This window comes from Dasypus novemcinctus, chromosome 14 (genome assembly GCF_030445035.2).
Source record: "Dasypus novemcinctus isolate mDasNov1 chromosome 14, mDasNov1.1.hap2, whole genome shotgun sequence".
Classification (NCBI taxonomy): Eukaryota; Metazoa; Chordata; class Mammalia; order Cingulata; family Dasypodidae; genus Dasypus; species Dasypus novemcinctus.
Window position 1 is genome coordinate 53,004,028 of NC_080686.1, and position 21,024 is coordinate 53,025,051.

General features: G+C 36.1%; 1 protein-coding gene across 6 annotated transcripts in view; it reads right to left on the reverse strand.

Moving 5' to 3' along the window:
• TMEM64 (transmembrane protein 64) overlaps nt 1–21,024 on the reverse strand; it is a 58,566-nt gene that overhangs the window by 10,513 nt on the left and 27,029 nt on the right. For all 6 annotated transcript variants that reach the window (XR_011645647.1, XR_009180452.2, XR_009180453.2 and 3 more), the window contains one exon: nt 1,614–1,716. The gene's annotated coding sequence lies outside the window, so the exon portion shown is untranslated. The remainder of the gene's footprint in view (nt 1–1,613; nt 1,717–21,024) is intronic.

Genomic DNA, 21,024 nt, shown 5'->3' on the forward strand with positions numbered 1-21,024 from the left:
GAAAGAAAAATCTATTACTTTCTTCCATATTAGGAAAAAAGTAACCTCTCAGTCTAATAAACTGAGAAGAAAAAAGAGAGGAAGAAAAGGGAAAAAGGAAGAAAGTGAGGAAATACTTGATTTAAGTGAAGCTATTATCAAAGCATCTAATGAACAGTTTGAAAAGCTCAAACCGGTTAACAAGGGGCATGTGCAGTGCCATTTGATGGCTGGAGAAGCTTCTGAATTACTCGAGTAGGAAGACTTCAGTCACGATTTCTGCCCTACACATGGGACCAGAGAGTTGAAACTAGGTAGTCCATCTGCTGGATCTTCCCTGAAGTCAGTTAGAAATAGGAGAACGAGAATTATGAACTTAGGACGGGAAGACAGACATCTAAACATGCAATGAGTTCACTGTTGAGAGAGGAGAAAATACAGGATGCCATAGAGCACAGGGAGAGGCAACAAATAGGACCTTGGGGAAGGAAAAATGTTTTTGCTGCCCCTGGAAGGGTGAGAAGGAAGTAGCCAGGCACAGAGCAGGGAGGAAGTGTTGAGAAAGTTTTTTCTTCCAGAGGGAATGGAATCTGCAAAGGTCTATAGGCAAGAAAAGTTCTTAGAGAGAAGTGAAGGGAGCACAGCCTTGGTGAAGAGCAGTGGCAGGCAATGATGTTGGAGTGGACTGTGGAGATACTAAATGGTCCTATAAGTCATATCTGGGACAACGGGGAGCCCCTGAAAGTGTAAGCAAAGAGCCTGAAGAAAATAAAATCACTTAACCAGGACTGGCACTATATGGTTTTACTTTTAAGCTAGAGGTAATTAGGATGATTTAGACTAGAGGGTAATTGAAAGTTTTACAAGGCCCCAAGGACATTATTATGGATTTAAAACATCATTGTACCTTGATGCAGATGACCCTGGCATATCCTACAAATGACCTTTTAACTTTACTACCTGATATATTTACCATGCACCATTTAGCTCTTTCTTGTGGAAACACTATCTTTCTTTAAAAATTTAGGTTATATGACCTACTGGTTGTTTGGATTACAACTAAATGCAATCTTATTATGATTTAGAAATGCTGGACATTTAACTCTCAAATTTGCAAGAATTCCTAATATTTTATATTTTCAAAAGATCTCTAAACCAGTACTCTCCAGACTTTTTTGATCAGTCAGTTCATCAGTAGAACATTTTGGAGCATGTACCACCTACTTATATACATACAAATAAATAACACATATGTTTTTAAAATGTGTGTATTATTATGTACATTATAAAATATATACAAAATAAAATTGTAAAAATAATGAGCTAAAAAAAACATAGAAATCCAAGTACTAATAGAAGAAATAGAAACTTCCCGAAGGGCTATCTTGTGGACCTACTCTGGGGACCAATGTTATAACCCACACAAAATCATCTGAGTGATTCTGATTTTTTTTCATATAGACAATAAATTCTACCCATGGTGCTGTTTATATCTGACTTGAAGAAATGAAATATTGCATATGGAGCCTTCCTAATTCTTAATTTACAGGCACACCTTTCCAAGGAGTTTACTAAATGGTATTACTATTTTTGTTATAAAAGAAAATTTCCAATCAGAAAAATCACTGTGGTACCATTTACTCTTGAATGTGCTCAAAGTGTCACACATCCAGGTCCTTGACAAGGAATTTCAAACTTGCACGGTTGTATGGCCTTCTCGAAGCCTTATGTTTCTTACTGCAAGGAACAGAGAAGAACAGATATAATTTAGTATTAAAAAAATAAACCCAAAGGACCTCATTAAAAGAAAAAAAAAAGGGTAAGAGGAAAAACGAGCATTGAAAAAGGTCATCAACTTAGAGCCCTCCCCATGGCTCCCTAATTTAAAGGACTAACTCAGTACCACATTTTCTGGATTGAGCAGCTGCACTGGAATATACCACTCAGCACTCTGCTATGGTGACCAGACCACAGGTTCTCAGGGCTGCCTGGTTTTCATCTAGTTCCGCCACTTACTGTGTGACATTAGGCAAATTGCTTAACCTTTCTAAGCCTTCCTTTCTTGATCTATAAAATGGGTAAGAGAGGATTGCTGGGTGGATTAAATGAAATCATATATATGAGGTGCAGAGCTCAGTGCTTGAACTGCAGTAAGCACTCAACAAACACCAGCTTGTTTCTAAAAGAGTGGAAGTCCATACTTGGAACACATCACCCTTTCCGATAAACAGCCCATGGCTGACTTAAGGTGTAAAAACTGGTTTTACCTTTTGCTCTTAATAGAATTTTAGTCCCACTTGTTTATCAGTGTCCTTTCAAATGTCTGTCTGAATCAATGCTATTTTGTTTAGATTAAAAGCTAGCGATAGGAGTCTATCCAACTTGCTCCACAAAGCAGCGGGTAAAATCCTGAGGGCCAAAAGTTTGGATGAGATAAAGGTAATTAAATCACAAGGGCAGTGGTTTGTAGACTGCAGTCTCAATTTATGCTAGGCTGAGGCCCTGCCAGTGGACCTGCAAAGAAGTAGAAATTTCAGTTCCCTAGTACTGGAGCAAAAGGCCTGTGATTTGGTTGGTGGGAGAGGGCTGGAAAAGTGCAACACGCAGTCACATATTTCTTTTCTAAATCTTACTAGGTCCCACACACACTGCTGGGCATTTTCACGAGCTACCTTTGTCTTCATCATTCCAATGAAACTGCTTGCCCCAAAGCAGAAATTGCAGCAGAGGAGTAATTTGTTGGTTACAGTAACAGTTACTTATAATCTGGATTATGGACAGCAGAAAGAAGAGGCAAGTAAAGCAAAGGAGAAACAGTCTGCCCCCAGATTCTCAAGTGTCAGTCTTAGGACCTTTCCAGGAGACTGAAGCAGCACCATTTGCACTGAAAATTCATTGGAGTAGAAAAGGTGGCGGAAAAAATCCTAAGAGATTTCAGGTGGGTGATTTGTTGCTCCAGAAACAACTTCTTTAGTGCTTGTTGTTTACAGGCTTAATGATTCTTGCTTTATGTCCATGATTTAGGATCATTATGTAGAACTGAGGAAAACAGATTTGCAAGGCAAGGAAACAGCTCATTTAACACATATAAATGATAAAAAGAAATGGGTTGTGTAGTACTACACATCTGTGAGAGAAATTTCAAAAAAAATGAAGCTTTTTCTGCATAATCTTATCTATTGATTTAGACCTTTTTGTTTTAGATACTAAAAATGAATGCCTCTTTGCGATCAACTGTGCTTACAGCTGAATGCACACCTGAGAGATTGAGTGAGAGGTTAAAAAACTGATCACTAAAAAGATGCGTTGCTTAGGCAGAAAACTTTTAACCTCATATACAATTAAAGCACCTAAGACTTTAAGAGCTACCTTTAAGAAATACTTTCAAATTGTATAGTGTTCAAAAAAATCAGTTTCTGTGATGCTTACTGAAATAGATTGGACAAGTAAAGCATACACTGTAGAGATCTTTTCTTTCCTGAGATGGTGCTTGAATTAATAGGTATTATCAGGAAGGTGATGGAATTTAGGTTTATGGATTGGAGCCCATGCAATAGAGGAATCCCCAGAAATCAATAATTTAAAAATCTGGATTTAGCATTTACTTTAAAAAAAATTCTTAAGTCACAACAATAATGCCAATAATACCTACCAGTATTGACTCCTGGGCAATAAATATGCTAAAGGATTTCCAGGCAGACTTAACTCAAAGAGAATGAGTTACAAAAGCTTAAGTTATCGGTGTAAGCTTCACACAGCAAATGGTGGAGCAGGCTTTGAACCTGGATCTATTTCCAAAGTCCATGCTAAGCTATGCCATTATATATATTTCATACTTTACATGTTTAGAAACTTTTAGAGTTTACATAAAACTTTCATATTTGATTTATGTCTTCATATCAAACCAAGGGCAAGGTTTAAGAAAATACAAACACTGAGGTTTTTAGGCCTTATTATCAGCCAATGCTGGTACTAGTCTCTTTTTAAATTCTCTCTCATCTACTTGAACCCAAACAAAAGTCAAAGGAAATTCTGGGTCATGGCATCCTTTTTTCTGATAGTAGATTGTAATTTTGACAGTAAGACTGAGGGGGAGAGGCAATTTATTCTTTTTCCCCCCGCTCTTCCCCACTATTGAAGACAGATCATTATCCCACTGTGAGCACCTGACAGCCTGCCTTGATTTCTAGAATTCTGTTAGCTTGCTTTATTTAGGCCCCTCATTTTATACCCTGCTTTCAAAAGTGTCCTCTCTCTTCCCTGTACTCTCCGTCAGGGGCCCCACCTCCCTGGACTCGCAGAGGTTGACGAAGGACCTCAGCAGGGCTGAGTCATTTGAAGGAGTGATTGCTGACTCTGTTTAGTCACTTAAGGAAAGCCAGTCTGAAAATGAGGCCAATACCAAGAAAACCGAAGTTCCAGGAATACCTGAGACACAATAGATGTCCACTTATGTTCCTTGAAATGGTATGTCATCAGACCAATTTATCAGAACTCCAAGATCTTGACTTCTGAAATGTGCCCCTGACCACAATCCCTTCTCATTCCTCCTCTCCCATTCATTAAGAATGATGAATAACTATTCAATGAATTTTTATCATGTTGCAGGTGAGACAAGTACCAAAATAGATAAGTACCATACTGTATGGGGAGGGGAGGGCCAGAAAATTACAGAATATTATGGAGGCACAAAGGGGCACTGATAATGCATTATAAACAAATCATCTTATGCACAATGAAACCATCTGAGTGAAGATGTTTATGCATCACTACACTTATATTTAAGCCATTTGGGATTACCAGTTGGGGTCCCCTGAGTTTGTGCACCGAGGGATTCTAAGTATTTTGTTTCTCTTTCATTCCAGGTATTGAAGTGATATGGAGTTTCCAAGTCACTTCAGTACTACTCAAGGGTTCCAAAACAACCCAAGTCATTCCTGTTCATCTCTCTTTTCTTTTTTAACTTGCAAGTACCACTTCTTTAGAAAGTCTTCCCTTATTACTAACCTTATACTACCTATGTGAAACATGGTCCCTTAGCATTCAGGCCTAAACATTTGCCAATTCTGATTAACTGGGCAGTAGACAGACAGTGTGGATAGTAAAAAAAAGAAAAAAAAGATTTATCAAGAATAATTAAATTCAGTTTTAACATAAATGTCAAGACTTCATAGTAACTCCAGCCAGGATAAATGTTGCCTTATGAAAAGGTAAAAATAATTGATATGCAGTATAGCAAACTATCAGTGGAAGAAATCATTAGCCTTTGCTTGCAAACTATTTATGTGTAATATGTGATGAGAAACCAAATAAAATAGTCTTGTACACAGTATAGAGTTGTGAGAGAATTGCTGAATCTGAACATTTATTCTAATGCCATTTACAAACAGGGAAACATAGTTAATATCTTTATCTCTAAATGTTTTCTTTGCTCTAGGGCAGTGTGCTTCCCAAACTTGTTCCTACCATGTTGCACACAAAAAACAATAATCTTTGTGTACCACACTGAGGTAGATGGTTGAAGCTACCCACAACCAAAGGAACAGATCTGGAATGCTGGGCTCCAGGTGCCTGGTAACCCCAAGGGCAGAGGGACCCATATATGGGCATAATTGTAATCCATTCACCTTTGAGAAGTTCTAGTCTAGAAAATGCAGAAGGAGTATAGCACAGAAGTCATAAGCTCAGCTCTGGAATCAAGTTATGTTCTAAACCACTTCCTGGCCATGAGAGCTTTCTGCGCTTTGGTTTCCTCATCTCAAAGGAGCCTAATGAATCCTATCTCACAGGGTCTACAGCATTCCTGTAGTACTTGAAACTGTGCCTGACACACAATAGGACCCCAAAGCTGTTGCCTTGTCCTAAAACCCTGGGACAGTCCAAAGGGCTAGAATATGTATAAGCCAGATATGCTGTAGTGGACTAGAGAGGTACACAAACTTCCCAGGAGATGGGCAGTTGGGTCACTAGAGAGAATGCTGCTTTGTTACTATAGAAATCTCCATGCTATGCTCCTAAGAGCAGTATTATAGCTATGCTAGATTATGGAATACATTTTTCCAAAGAATACCTCCAGATACATAACAGAAGTCAAACCAAATCTAATATACAGGATTTACAGCACAGATCCCTATTTCAGAAATGCCTATATTTTCACATTAGGGGAAACATCATTTCAATTATTTCTTATTTTGGCCATATCAGTATTTCCTCATTAAGAATTTAAGCTAATATAGCCTTACAACACAATAACTTACTGTAAAAAATTTATAAGTTTGAATATGAATTTAATGAAGTCAAGAAGATTTTACTTACCTTGGAAGGGGTTATATGAATTAGACAGAAAACTTGTTAATATCAAAGGAAAGTTATTCCTAAATAGAATTTAACTCGCAAAGCTTCTACCTCAACCTTATACATGTCATTAGCACTATTTAGTCAATTCATATGTTCTGTGGTAAAAGGGCAAACTTAATACTTCACTTCCTACTACATAAAATTAGAACACATAATCCATATCTGAAATCTGTGGAGACTCTCTTCACAAATAATTCTACCCTGGATAATATAAATATTGTGTAGCACACAAAAGAAGAAAATGCAGAGTGGAAAAATTTTCAACACTAATTTATAAAAGGCACCTGGAAGGGTACATTTATTGTTTTATTGTCATTATTGCTAGTAGTAAGAAAAGTTCATGTGCCTGAGATAAGAGACATCACATGTGAGGGAAAATAGCTTGAATTTGAACGTGGGAACCTGGCTTAAAGTTGAGAAGTTTCCATAACGCAGATAAAAAGTGTGGGCTTAGGAACACTGGCCTTGACTAGATGGAACGCTGTCTGGTCAGCATGAAAACTGTTTGCATGAGAAAGCATTTGAACTTTGTATGGCTTGTTCCCTAGCATTGAAAGTGCTGCAGCTTTAATAACAAGCAGGCTTGAAAATAAACATATATAACTACGGCTTTGAATTTCTAATAAATACAATGTGGAAACTAGGGTTGAGGCTCTCAGTTCCAGAAGCTGTTGAGTCCCCTGGTCCCATCTTTATTTTCTCTCTTGTGTCTTTCTTTCTGTTCTTTTATTTCTTCAGTTCTGCATCGCCTTCCCTTTGTGCAAACCTATTGCTGAGCTGGTCTCAGCACACATGAAATGTTAGCATTTATCAACTGAGTCAAACATGTCAGTGACTTTTTGTTTATGTTGGCTGGATTTGCACTATACCTTCCCAGTTATGTGTATAATATGGACAATAATATTCAACTCATATATGTGAAAAGTTTCCCTGGAAACATAAATGCTTCGTATGCATCTTAATCACAACTTAAACACAATGAATCATAGAAAGAAACAGTGTTTTTAAATTTAGGAAACTAAAGAATTTATTTGTAACTGAGTAATGTTACACCAATCACATAATTTTCTTCCTCCCTTGATTTTTTATTTCTTAAAACGTATTTTCTATCAAACTTTGAAATATGAAAAAAGAATACTTTTAGAATAGAACAAATGAATTATAATGACAAAATCCCAAAAGAAAACTTTTTTGCCTTTTACTAAATTATTTCTATAATAAAACAGAAAATTAGCAAATAAAATATCTTTTATTCAATTACCAAGGTAGGCAGACAATATCTAAATCATTAACATTGTCTATATTAATTATTACCATGTGCTTGCTGTTTACAAATATTGGAAATAATTAAGAAAAACATAATAATTTTTGTTTGGAACCCATTGAGTTAATAAGGTTTCTGGTTCCATAAAGAATACACAGCTTTAAAGCAATTTTTGGGGAGATGCTATTTTGTGTAATTGACTAATTTTCTCTTTGTTTCTAAAAATCTTTTATGCCTCCATGTCTAAAATAAATTTCTCCCTATTTATGAAATATGGAAATATCTAACATAAAAGTAGATTTTAAAAAATAAACATTTGAACTATCCAACATATAAGCAGAAAGATTAATTTCTAAACCCTAATGACCATATTCACTGCCTGGATAAAATAGTGGATAAAAGGGGCAACAGAGAAATGGGGTCAAAGTCCATGTAGTGAAGCCTCTCTCAAGCGAATGGCAGAACTGAAAATTCATTCTGTTAACCAAGCAGATCAAGTAAGATAAAATCCTTCAAGTCTTCCATGTTCAGTTCTCAAGACCATCTTGAGTAGGGGTTAAAGTACCTAACCTACAGGAAACTAGAACAGATTCCTTTGAGTCACTGTGAACATCTTCCTAGAAATCTCCTTGCTCAAATATCATAAAACCCACCCGTTTCTATTGATCCTAGGAAAGATTGCTTTCAAGTCTACTCAGTTTTACTTTTGTCTTCCTGATCACCTGCTACTGATCTACCCAAGTCCTATCAGCTATTCCTACCTTCAGTAGGTCAAATATTGTATAGTTTGTGTGACAGCAAGCACACAAAACGTGAAACCAATCCACCTATGTGTTGTATCTTTCAGAATCAGATCAGAGTTAGAAATGTTTTTTAAAATAATGATTTGTGAAAGAATATGTAAATCGCCTCAAACTACACTGTATTTATGAAGAAAACTTTCATTTACAAATCCCTTTGATGAGTAAATTGATAGTTAATTGAAAGCGAACATAGTCTTCTCCCTTTTATATAGGTAATAAAATAAATAGTTACCTGTTTGTCAACCCTAGGAAGTTTCTAATGAGTCCCAGGAGAAACAGAGCTTCATTACACAAAAAGTAATTCCCAAAGTTCTTATGAGGCTTGAGTCTACTGCATGCGCAAATTTAAAACTAGATTTGGAGTTCAGCCTAACAGGTTTCAGGACTATTAAAACACAAATGATGCTGGAAGGGAAGAGTATTCAGCCCCTGAAGCCTGAGGAGAAATTATAGCTGAGAACACTTCCTGTGAGAGGAGTGGTGAATCCAGCACTCTGGCCTGCCTTCCCCTTGGCCAAACATGCAGAACTCTACCTTTATTCCAATACTGAAGACAGGGACAGAGGCATGGTTATTTAGGTTTGTCCCATTATAATCAGTCTCCTCGGCTGCTCATTCTCTAACTGATGTGGAAATGTTGGCTGTCATCAGGGTTCAAAGGATCCTTCTTCCTTTCTCTCCAGGTAGCCTTATCCACTTCAATAACTCTATATGCAGGTGACTCCTAAATTTTATATCTCTATCCCAGAATTCTACTCTCAGTTCTACACCCATATAACCAACAGCATACCTAATAACTCTACTTGGATGTCTAACAGGCTTCTAGATCACAACAATTTCAAAACAAAACTTTGTTTTTGTTTTCCTCCCAAACATTATTCCCCCAGTCTTTTTTTACTACACTCAATGACTAACATCCACTTAGGTGCTCAAGACAGAAACAGGAAGTTTCAATGTTACTGTGATGCCATTGATCCCAGGTCCCCAGGTCTTCTCAGTGAAGAGAACCAGGAAAAAACTATGCACATACATACACAAATATACACATTTATATCTATATTTCTATATCCATTGAAAATCATGAAATCAAAATTAAAATTCCAATCCAACACCACAAGTTTCATTCTTGCTTTCCTGCTTTCCATATTTATAACTTCACTCTCTCATTTTAAGAAACATGGCTTCCATTATCCTCAATATGTTTATTTCTTAGTCCTCCTGTGTCAAACCAATCACATAATCTCATCAGTTTGCCACTCACTTTGTGTTCCTTCCTGGAGTAGAACCCAGACTTCTATGGGGACACTGTTATTCCCTAACCGAAAAGATTTTAGAAACACCAAGGTCTTTTAAGCAATTTGTATCACCCTTGGGGAAAAAAAAACCCAATCAATACCAAATGGAATTTAGTCAAAATAGGAGGTCAATTTATGAAGCAAATACAAAATGCTGAGAAAAATAACAAGAGAAAAATGTCAGATAAGCTGAGAAATATCTTTCAATATTTTAAAGCATAAGACTGGAATTGAAAGAACTCATTCTGTTCAAGAAAAAAAATAAGCAGAAACCAAGATCAAAATATAGATTAGAAATTACTAAATTCTAAGGAAAAAAGTTTCTGAGTTTTCAGACATCAAACAAGCTCCTTTTAAAGGGATCATCATCAGGATTGTGCCAGACATCAAAATTGCAACAATCAATGGTATAGTTAATACTAAAATTTAAAAAGCATGTAGCGAGTGAAACCTCATGTAAAATAGGAATATGGGTGATATTGCATATATAAGACTGTTTTTAAAATATATAAATACAAACATACTAGAGAAAAAGAAACAGAATAGCAGCTATGCATGGCAGGGAAAGCAGAGAGTTTGAGAGGTGATGAGTTTTGTTTGTTTGGCTGTTTGGTTGGTTTTTGTTTTTAAGTATTATTATTACTGGAATAATGAAAATGCTCTAAAATGAAGCGATGAATGCACAGCTATGTATTTATCCTGAATACCATTAATTGTACACTTTGGATGGATTTATGCTTTATTAATATGTATAAAAAATGATTTGTTTTAAAAATAGCATGTAGCACTTCTGCTCTGGGAGAGAGGGAGTAAACATACTTTTCCCTAGTCTTCCTGCTATGTACACCTAATAGTCCTGGGCATTATATTAAACACAGACATAAGACGTCTGCTAAAGGTGGAGAAGTCTAAATGGCTAGGGACCTCAGGAGCCAAGGAACGACATGTTGGTTAGTTCCTTGGGTTTTCTTTTTCCCTTGGATATCTCAGCCTTGCAGCCTGGAAATGTCAATTGGTACAGACAGATAAAGCCCCAATAAAAGCCAGCTTTCTCTAGCCAAAGGATGAAGAAAAGGACAACCTAGCAAGAAAAGAAACTTTTAGACAATAAAAACTCTATTCTAGCCAAAAAGCATAGAAAAAAGGTGGCCCCACCCCTACCCTTGCCAGTAGAGGCTGAGTGTAGAGCCAGGCTTCCACTCTTCCAATATCATTCATGAATCATCAAAAGACCTTAACTAAATATTAAAAATAGTATTTAGCAATATGTAAAAGGACTTCTACAACCATGACCAAGGATGGTTTATTTCAGAGATGCAAATCTGTTTCAATATTTGAAAAGCAGTCAATGTAAGCTAGCATATTAAGAGACTAAAGAAAAAAATCACATACTCATATCAATCAATGTAGGAGAAAGGAGAAGCATTGGACAAAGTTCAACACCACTCATTATAATAAATAAATAAATAAACTCAGAAAAATAGAAATAGAAAGACCTAATTGTAGGCCTACGAAAGAGAAAGGCCTAATTGTAAGGCTACAAAACAAACAAACAAACAAACAAAAAACCAACCTACAGCTAACATTATCCTCAATGGTGAAAGACTGAATGCTTTCCTCCTAAGATTGGGAACAAGGCAAGGATGTCTGCTCTCAGCACTTTTATTCAACATAGTGCTGGAAGTACTAGCTAGTGCAGTAAGGCAAGAAAAGGAAACAAAACATGGAGATTGGAAAGTAATAAAGAATTCTGACCCTATTTGCACATGACAAAATTGTCTAGGAAATCCCAAGGAATATACCAAAAAAAACTCTCCTGGAATTAGTAAATTCAGGAAACTCATAGACTACAAGAAAACATAAAAATACCAACTGCATTTCTATTTGCTAGCATGAACACATGCACAACAAAATTTAAAATAGAATACCCTTTATAACCCATAACCTATAGCCTAAAAATGAGAGAGAAAAAAACACTTAGGTATAAATCTAACAAAAACGTATACAGGACTTGTGTGCTGAAAACTACAAAATGCTGATGAAAGAAATCAAAGAAAATCTAAATAAATGGAGGTACATACTGTATTCATGGACTAGAAAAGTCAGTGTTGCCTGATTTCATCAAGAAATTGTTTCATGAATTTTTAACCCTATGGTTACAAAGTTCACTATGACAGGTTATTTGGTTATGGGATGTGTTGTTTCCTTGGAAACAAACATTTTAATATCCCTCTCCAAGACTATAGAATAAAAATTTCTCAGCCCACTATTAGGGTCTTCCATAACGTAAACATACATTTTCTTTTAATGATAAAAATAAGTCAATAAAGTTAAGCTGTCACTTCTCCCCCAAAATGAAATACAAGTTTTCACAATTCCTATTAAAATCCCAGGAAGATTTTTTCATATATGTAGAAAAGTTTATTCTAAAATTTACATAGGAAGGTAAAGGAACTAGAACAGCGAAAACAATTATGCAAAAGATGAAAAAGTAGAAGAAATCTGTCTACCAGTTTATAAGATTTATTATATAGCTACTGTATTCAAGACAGTGTTTGGCAGAAGAATAAACACATAGATTAATGGAATAGAATGAAGAACCAAGAATTAGATCCTTGCAAATAAAATGATTTTCCACAAAGATGCAAAAGCAATTCAATGGAGGAAAGATGAACTTTTCAAAAATGGTGCTGTGGCAACTGGACATATGTAGGCAAGAAGATGAACTTCAACCTAAACCTCAACCTTATATAAAAATTAACCTAAAGATCACTGACTTAAGTGTAAAATGTAAATTTATAAAACTTTTAGAAAAAAATCATAGGAAAAAATCTTCAGGCTTTAGGGCTGGGGCAAGAATTCATAGACTTGATGCCAAAAGTACAATTCACAAAAGGAAAAATTCACAAATTGGACTTCATCAGAATTTAAAAGTTATGCTCTATTAAGAGGATGAAAAGACAAAGATACAGACTGGAAGAAAATCACAAAGGCCTAATATCTAGAGTAGATAAAGAATTCTTAAAATTCAATAGTAAAAAAAATAGTCTAATTAGAACATGGTAAAAGAAAGACATTTCACTGCAGAAGACATACAGATGACAAATAAGCACCTGAAAAGATATTCAACCTCATTAGTTATCAGTAAAATGCAAATTAAAACCCCATTGCAACATCCTTACACATTATATCAGAATGGCAAAATTTAAAAATAATGACATCAAAGGCAGATGTGAAGACAGAGACAGTGGATCACTCATACATTGCTGATAGGAATGTAATATTGGTACAACCATTCTGAAAAATAGTTTGGCAAGTAAAAATAAATAGAAAACTAACATACAACTCAGAAAATGCACTTCTTGGTATTTATCCAGAGAAAATACCACACAAAAACCTGTATACACCTTTACAGCAGCTTTATTCCCTGTAGCCAAAAACTAGAAACAACCTAAATGTTCTCCAATGGTGAATGATTAAACGAACTGTAATACATCCATTCTGAGGAATACTACTCAGCAATAAAAAGGAACCAACTATTGATGCACATAGCAACCTGGATGAATCTCCAGAGAATTATGCTGAGTGAGAAAAACCAATCCCAAAAGGTTGCATATTGTATGTTTCCATTTTTATAACACTCTTATATTGACAAAATTATAGAAATGGAGAACAGATTACTGGTGCCAGGGATTAAGGAGGGGGTGTGGTTATAAAAGGGCAACATGACTTTGGGACATGGAGCTGCCCTGGATGGTGCTTCAGAGGTAATCACCGGACATCGTGGATCCTCACAGGGCCCACTGGATGGAATGGAGGAGAGTATGGGCCATGATGTGAACCATTGTCTATGAGGTGCAGAGGTGCCCAAAGATGTACTTACCAAATCCAATGGATGTGTCATGATGATGGGAACGAGTGTTGTTGGGGGGGGGAGGGGGGGTGGGGGGGTGAGGTTGAATGGGACCTCACATATATATTTTTAATGTAATATTATTACAAAGTCAATAAAAAAAAAATCACACACACACACACACAAAAAAAGGGCAACATGAGGGACCCTAGACTGTATCACTGCAAATATCTTGGTTGTGATATTGTACTAAAGTTTTGCAAGATGTTTTTACTATGGTAGATTGAATTATGTATCTGACGAAAGGCACATTCTTAATCTGTGGCCCTTATTCCATGAACCCATTGTAAATAGGACCTTTTGAAGATGTTATTTTAATTCAGGTGTGGCCCCACTGAATCAGGGTGGGTCTTGACCATATTACTGGAGGCCTTACAAAGAGACGACAGAAAAGCCACAAAGCAACGGAAACGAGAAGAGACAGGAGTGAGAGAGAGACGGCCATGTGACGGGAGGCAGAGATGCAAGCCAAGGGGGTGCAAGGATCGCAGCAGACTTTGGGAAATGCAAATTAAAGCCATACTGCGCCAGCCCCGGGACGCTGCAGGCTTTGGGGAGAGGCATGGCCTTGCTGACGTCTTGATTTTGGACTTCTGGCCTTCCAAATCATGAGCCAATAAGTTCTTGTTTTTTAAACCACCCATTGTGTGGTATTTGTCAATTTGTCATAAAAGCCTGGCAAAGTGGACAGTTACCATTCAGAGAAACTGAATGGTAGCAGAGAGCCGAAGTTATATCGGTTCTCTCTGTATTATTTCTTAGAACTGCAACGTGAATTTACAATTATCTCAAGATAAAAAGTCAAAATAAAAAATATAAATATGTAGCCCAAGGTTATTATATTTAATCTACTTCTCGTGTATATGTAAAGGTACGAGAAAATATTTTTAGGCCTTCAGTATTTAACATCCACGCATATGCTTCCTGTAAAGATCTCTAGATGATTCAAGAGAACTCTGTACGAAGGGTTAAAGAGCCCCAAAAAGAAGCAGTTTAGGACTTATACGTACTGTGAAGATGAAAGATATGTAAAAAAAAAAAAAAAAACTCCACAACTAGAAATTTATGTAATTACTGATAGAACACTCTAGAAAAGTAAGGAATATTACTGATTAATATAGGTAACTGGAACATTAGAACAAAACAACCAACAATGAAAAGACTTTCCCATTTAACAAACGATGAAGAATGAGGGAACAGAAACCTTACTCAGGTGCATAAAGTTATTTTTCTCCCCTTAAAAGGAAACAAAAGTGTCGGATGTTTGATTAGATAGCTATAAATTGATATTTGTAGTATTATGAACTTTTGTGAATTACCTGAATTTGTTTATAATTAATATTAAAGATAAATATTTACTTCCAAATTTTATTAAAATATTAATGTAAATAGAATGTACATCATACAAGTAACACCACAGAAGAAAAAAGAGAATATAAATTTTAAGTTACAAAATAAAATTATAATAATACATGGAAATGTTCTAAATTAATCCATAAAAATGGAGAGAATTTCAGATAAAAATAATATGCAACAACATATTCTTTTAAATAGATAACCTGAAGTAGGAAGGTTTTCAACACGCAGCTTAAAAATTAAATTGAAAAACAATGACATTTACAATTTGATTTCCAAATAAAATCATAGCAGTCCTTTTAGTTTTGAACTTGAAAATGAGACAATGTGATTCTAGAGGTCATTTTGTTTCTAAAGTTTATCACAGAGAAAGAAAATTAAGGATAACTATAATATATACAGTATAAAGCAAATGCATACAAACATATATTATATACTTGTATATTAAAAAAAAACTCCAAAGGGTTTTTACCCTATACTGTTAGCTATGAACCATATATGCAAAAAAGAAAGATTATTAAAATAACCATTACAATATTCCTATTTCAGAGATGGAAGAAAGAAGAAAAAGAGAACACCTTAGGATTAGAGTTAGGATATATCTAGGCACTAATTAGAAAAAGAGTGTGTAGCAATATTAACTAAAAGGAACACAAAATGGAATGAACACATATTTCTGTATTAAACAATTTGTGTGAGATAATAGATGAAAAAATAGTATTTTAGGTACATGGAATTAAAATTTGGGTTTTTTTCAAGTTAAAAATTTAAAATTTAGCCATGCTCCTTTGCTACAGTGGTAATATCTTGCATTCAATTTTTCCATTTTAAGTCTTAAATGTGTCTTTAAATTAAAAAGTTAGCTTGTTTTCCCAATGCCATTTATCGATGCCGCATTGTTGTTGTTGTTTTCTAACATAATATAGTCTTGTGTACACATGGATCTGATTCTAGGCTTTCTCTTTTGTTCTATCAATCAGACTATTTCTTCTGATTTCAATGATTTTATATTTTAAATTTTGGCATAGGACGTCCTCTATTACTTTTCTTTTTTCAAAATTTTCCTGGATATTTTCACATGTTTATTACTACAGATAATCTTTACACCATTTTGTAAGATTTTAAAACACACAAAATAATGCTTTGTAATATTTATTGCAAGGAGAATAAATTAATGTTTATTTTGAGAGAATTTAATATGTGATTTGCGAATGGGATGGACTGGCCTCCTTCACCTTACAGTAGTGGCCACAGTCCAGCTCATTCTTTCCCATTAAAAGTTAGAAACAGCATTTAAACATAGAATGATCCCTACTCTAAGGAAAAATGTAGAAAATATTTTTGCCCTTCTCATTCTGAAAGGTAATTTCAACCAGACTACTTTCATAATAAGGAAGATGGTTTTATTTTGATCATAACATTTTTTAAAAATGCTTTATCAAATCCAAAGGTCAAACTTTGACTTCAAGTTAAATCAACATGAACAGTTTTCACCTCTTCCGTCATAAGCGTGGAGCCAAGAAAGTCTGTGTACTCATTTGGTACTGTATGGCAACAGCTGTACTTAAACAGCCTCTGTCTGAATTTATGAGCAAAGAGTAACTCTGACACCCAACAGAGATGTAATTTAAATTATTTGATCCCTTATAACTTAGTGGAAATATTTGGGCCTCCCTTTTGCCACGTGATCCCCAGTCAGAGTGTCCTGCAGAAATCATAATTCAGTCAGTCACTAAAAGGACAGGGCAGGAGTTCACATTTCCTAAGTATCTTCTAGAGGTTAGGGTAGGTGCTCTGCATATGTCATCGTCATTTAACAGAACTCTTTTGGGAGAACACAGCACAAAAACTGAATCTGAAGCCATGCTAAGTCATTAAACACTATAATTCAGAACTTTGGGGCAAAACGAGTTGTAGAATCAGTTTGTGTAACAGTTGTTTTTCTGTGGTATTATAACTAAAATTGTTCCTTTCGATCTGTTTGACTAAATCCTGTTTTGGTTCTAATTTTTTTGCATTAAATAGTTAGATACAAAAGATACATAAATGAAGTCTATAAAGTTCAGCTGATAAGAGCCGTTCTAGAGAACTTAGTGAACATTTTTAACTCTGAAAGTAGTTTATGACCATGTGCAACTCTAGAACTGTCATTACTTGAGACTAGGGCTGGAACAGAAATTATTTTATAACTGATATAATAATGCCCTAATTATATAGCCATATAGCCAAGAGATAGGATATTGCTTGTAACAGCTACTTAGGAATACTTTTCCTTTCCTTTTCAGCTATTTGTTATTTCAGTGGAAAAGTTTGTTTCTTTGCTGGGTGGAAATTATACCCACTTTGACATATAACACATTGTTCTGAGTACAACTATCAAAATTAAGTGCCTTAATATTTATTTTTCTTTATCTTAATGGCAAAGATTGGAAACTAGGGATTGGAATATATATACTCATGTCTCAAACTACTTATTATTAGATGTGCAATTTTGTAGGACTTGATGGTTTCAGAATCAGTTGAAATTCCAACCATAATCAAATTCTATCAAGTTTAAGTGGGCATTAAGTAAAATTGTTACTAAATCAGGGTGACAATCTATGGACCTAAGGCTCTGGAGCCACTTACGTTACCAAGGCAACAAAGATGCTTTTGTGTCAGAGTTTCTGTAGGCCTCCCATCTGCCATAGAGTTGGCAAGCACAGGGCAGAGGAATAAGATGCTCTGCCACTACCTTGCTCTGTGAGACTATGGAAATGAGAATTTGGAACCAGATGATCTTTGTCATTCTTTTTACTTTTTAAAAATGTCTAAAACTGAACTAATTTTTTTTTTCTTCTGAGGCTGGGGATTGAAACTGGGACCTCCTATGTGGGAAGCTGGCCACATTGGATTTCCTGAGTTGTTTTTTTTTTCATTTGTTTTGCTTTTTTTTTTTTTTTCCCTTTAGGAGGCACCGGGGGAAGTGAACTTGGCCCAGTGGTTAGGGCGTCCGTCTACCACATGGGAGGTCCGCAGTTCAAACCCCGGGTCTCCTTGATCCGTGTGGAGCTGACCCATGCGCAGTGCTGATGCGCGCAAGGAGTGCTGTGCCATGCAGGGGTGTCCCCCGCATAGGGGAGCCCCTTGCACAAGGAGTGCACCCTGTAAGGAGAGCCGCCCAGCGTGAAAGAAAGTGCAGCCTGCCCAGGAATGGAGCCACACACATGGAGAGCTGACACAGCAAGATGACACAACACAAAGAAACACAGATTCCTGGTGCCACTGACAACAACAGAAGCAGACAAAAAGAACAAACAGCAAATGGGCACAACAGACAACTGGGGGGGGGGGAGAGAGAAGGGGAGAGAAATAAATAAAAATCAATCTTTAAAAAAAAAAGGAGGCACCAAGAACTGAACCCAGGACCTCCCATGTGGGAGGCAGGCACTCAACCACTTAAGCCACATCCAGTCCCTGAACTAACTAATTTTAAAACAAATTTCACTGGAGTGTATACTATGAGGGCACAGGAATATAGTGCGAGTTTTCTCTGAGTCTTGCAGTTCTAAAAGCATCATCTTGGATATGCTTCATCTTGTGAACCTTTTGATATTCCTACTTCAGAGATGGAAGAAAGAAGAAAAAGAAACCACCTAAGGATTAGTGTTAGGATGTATCTAGGCACAAATTAGATACTTATTCTAGAAAGCCATATTTCTGCTCAAAAAGTAGATGAAAGTAAAAAAATAGACTGAAATGGATCTTAGGTAAAGGTCATTACCTTTACACTGTATAGCATGTGAAAATATTTTTGATTTGCACAGTTATATAGCTAAGTTGTGGAATAAAATACATTATTTATTTATTATTATTGATATCTTCTTTTCTCTTGCAGGCCAATATACTATTTACTTGATAACAGAGTATCTTCTGATATAAGCTAAGGGTATCTCATATCAATGAGCTATAACAAACTAATTAAATTACAGCAAACTACTATAGCAAACTATAGTTTCCCCCAGTATTTAAACAGGCTTCAGCTATTCCCACCTTAATAGAGAAACCCTTCCTCTAGTGACATTCAACTCTATGCATCAGAATTACCTGGAGAGCTTAAAAAAAAAAAGTCAGTGCCCAAGCCCCACCTGAAGAAATTCTGATTAACTGGTGATAAGACCAGGGCATGGGAATTCTTAAAAATTCCCCAGGTGCCTCAAATGTGAGTGAGCCATAATCCTACCACCTCCTATATTTGCCCCTGCTATTGCTTTCTCCTCTTTAATTCAGTCAGACTTTTTAAATTTTAAAATGACATAATTAATGTATCATAACTATGAAGGTGGGTAAGGAAATGCAAATAAACAGATCTCTTTCTAACCAACTCAGTGTTTATTGTAATCAATGAACTGTCCTGCTCCCCTTGCCAAGTTTGTTGAAAATGGTCCACACCTGCAGTCTCAGCGCGCTCGCCTCTTACGCCTTGACGTACCCAGCTCTGTTTCCATTCCCTCTACTTGCTTGTGATCTACCACCAAGCCAGTGACTGCCTAACTGCCAAACTCAAGGAACACTTTTAAGTCCTTAACCTCTCTGGCCTCTCTACAGTATTTAATGGCATACAATTCCCAAAACGTTTTTCCTTCTACTGCTTGATGCTCATCTCTCTCTGGCTGCTCTTTATCAGTCTCCTTTGAAGGACTCTCTTCTCATGCTTTGTCCTATTCTATAGTCACTATTTTGTCTCACCTAGTGACTAAACCCACACCAAAAGCTTCCAAATGCTTTAGGTATATTGATAATTTTCAAACTCTATCTCCAGCCCATATCTCTTTGTTTCAGACCCATTTATCTACCTGCCCACTATGTGTCTTGATCGCCATGCCCCATGGACATTTCAATCTCAATATCATCTCCCTCTCCTCCAAACTGCTTATACTTACATCATAATCCACATCAGAAACTGAGGAGCCATTGCAGATTCTTCCCTTTTCGACATTACTCACTGACCTGATTTTCTAGGCCTCTCAAATATAATGCATTTCCCTACTTACAGTTGAGTCTTTTTTCTGGCCCTCATCCCTTCTCTCCTGATCAGTCTGTAGACTGGAAATCTTGACTCTCTTCAATTTCTCCAAACTGCTGTGTGATTTAAAATGCAGCTCCAATGGTCACTCCAATATCTCCTCATCCATTATCATAAAACCCAAACTCCTTTATATTTTATACACATCTATGCATAGGATGTATGAATGTGTATGCATGTGTGTGTGTGTGTATATATATATACTGTCTAGCCTTAGTTCAATATTCCCCAACCTCCTTTCTATGTTCTAGCTGTACTGAACTATTTGCCATGCTCTCTTGTGCTGTTTCTAGAATGTCCTTCCTCCTCCTCTTCCCTTGGACAATTTGCATTTATATTTTCAAACAATTCAGTAATGGCTGGGAATTCCCATCATGGTGCATCCCTTCCCACCCCTGAGTACCCTCTGACCTTGCCACAACTCCTGCTTCTATCTTATCCTTCCAAAATACAAATCTTTGTTAGGGAACTGATCACTTTTTATTGCATCTGTTTCTTTACTTTTCTACCTGCCCCACTAGATGAAAGTTCCCTTAGTATTATTCCTATCTTTATTACCCAAAACCTAGCAGCGTGCCTGATAATTAGCTGGTTTTCTTTAAATATTTACTAAATAAATGACAGACTGCCTGGAAATTCAGAGAATTCCAATTTTACTTTCCAGCTCTTAAGGGGAGAAATATACTGGTAAAAGGGAAATTATCCTAAATATCACTGTTTCTTAATTTTTTTCTCTCAATCACAGATTTGAGAACCATATGCCTTCTAATCCCTACCTACCAAAACAAAAAGCTCAAAATGGATCTCCTGAAAACTTTTTCCAACTCATCCAAATTCAGTGACTGAGAGCTCCTTACACTAATTACTCAGTTTGTGTTACAGTAATTTGTCCATTGATAATCTACCCTTTAAAATTGTGCAGGTGTCATTTGTGTATATGTTGTCCCTCCTGTAAAGGCAAGAGCCAGGTAAGAATTTTAACATCCTTCCCA